Source organism: Triticum dicoccoides, chromosome 4B (genome assembly GCF_002162155.2).
Source record: "Triticum dicoccoides isolate Atlit2015 ecotype Zavitan chromosome 4B, WEW_v2.0, whole genome shotgun sequence".
In the NCBI taxonomy this organism is placed as follows: Eukaryota; Viridiplantae; Streptophyta; class Magnoliopsida; order Poales; family Poaceae; genus Triticum; species Triticum dicoccoides.
The window spans coordinates 12,420,021-12,420,668 of record NC_041387.1 but is presented as its reverse complement, the minus strand read 5'-3'; positions in this window follow the sequence as shown (position 1 = coordinate 12,420,668).

The following is a 648-nucleotide window of genomic DNA, read 5'->3' as shown; positions in this document are numbered from 1 at the left end:
CCCCGGGGTGCCTTTATATGTCGTTCATTAATAATCCTAGGTTTGTCCGATTCTGGGCTCTTTCATGGAATATTACTCACCGTTTTGGGGTCACAAAGCGATTTCCATGGTTGTCGAACCCCAATGTGTGCTTACGTGTCGTTCATCAATAATTCTAGGTTTTTCTGATTCTGGGCTCTTGCATGGACTATTACTCACCATTTTGGGGTCCCCGTGTGATTTCCATGATTAACAAACCCTGGGGTGCGTTTATGTGTCGGTCACAAACACTCGCAGTTTTGGCCGATACTGACCCGTTTAGTGGACAATTACTCACCGTTTTGGGGTCCCGAAGCGATTTCCATAGTTGTTGAACCCCAAGGTGCGCTTACGTGTCAGTCATAAGCACTCACAGATTTGGCCGATTCTGGCCCGTTTCATGGACTATTACTCAGTGTTTTGGGGTCCCATAGTGATTTTCACGATTAACGAACCCTGGGATGCGTTTACGTGTTAGTCATCAACACTTGTAGTTTTGGCTGATTCTGGCCCGTTTCTTGGACTATTACTCACTGATTTGGGGTCCGTGAGTGAGTTCCATGATTGTCGAACCCTGGGGTGCCTTTATATGTCGTTCATCAATAATCCTAGGTTTGTCCGATTCTGGGC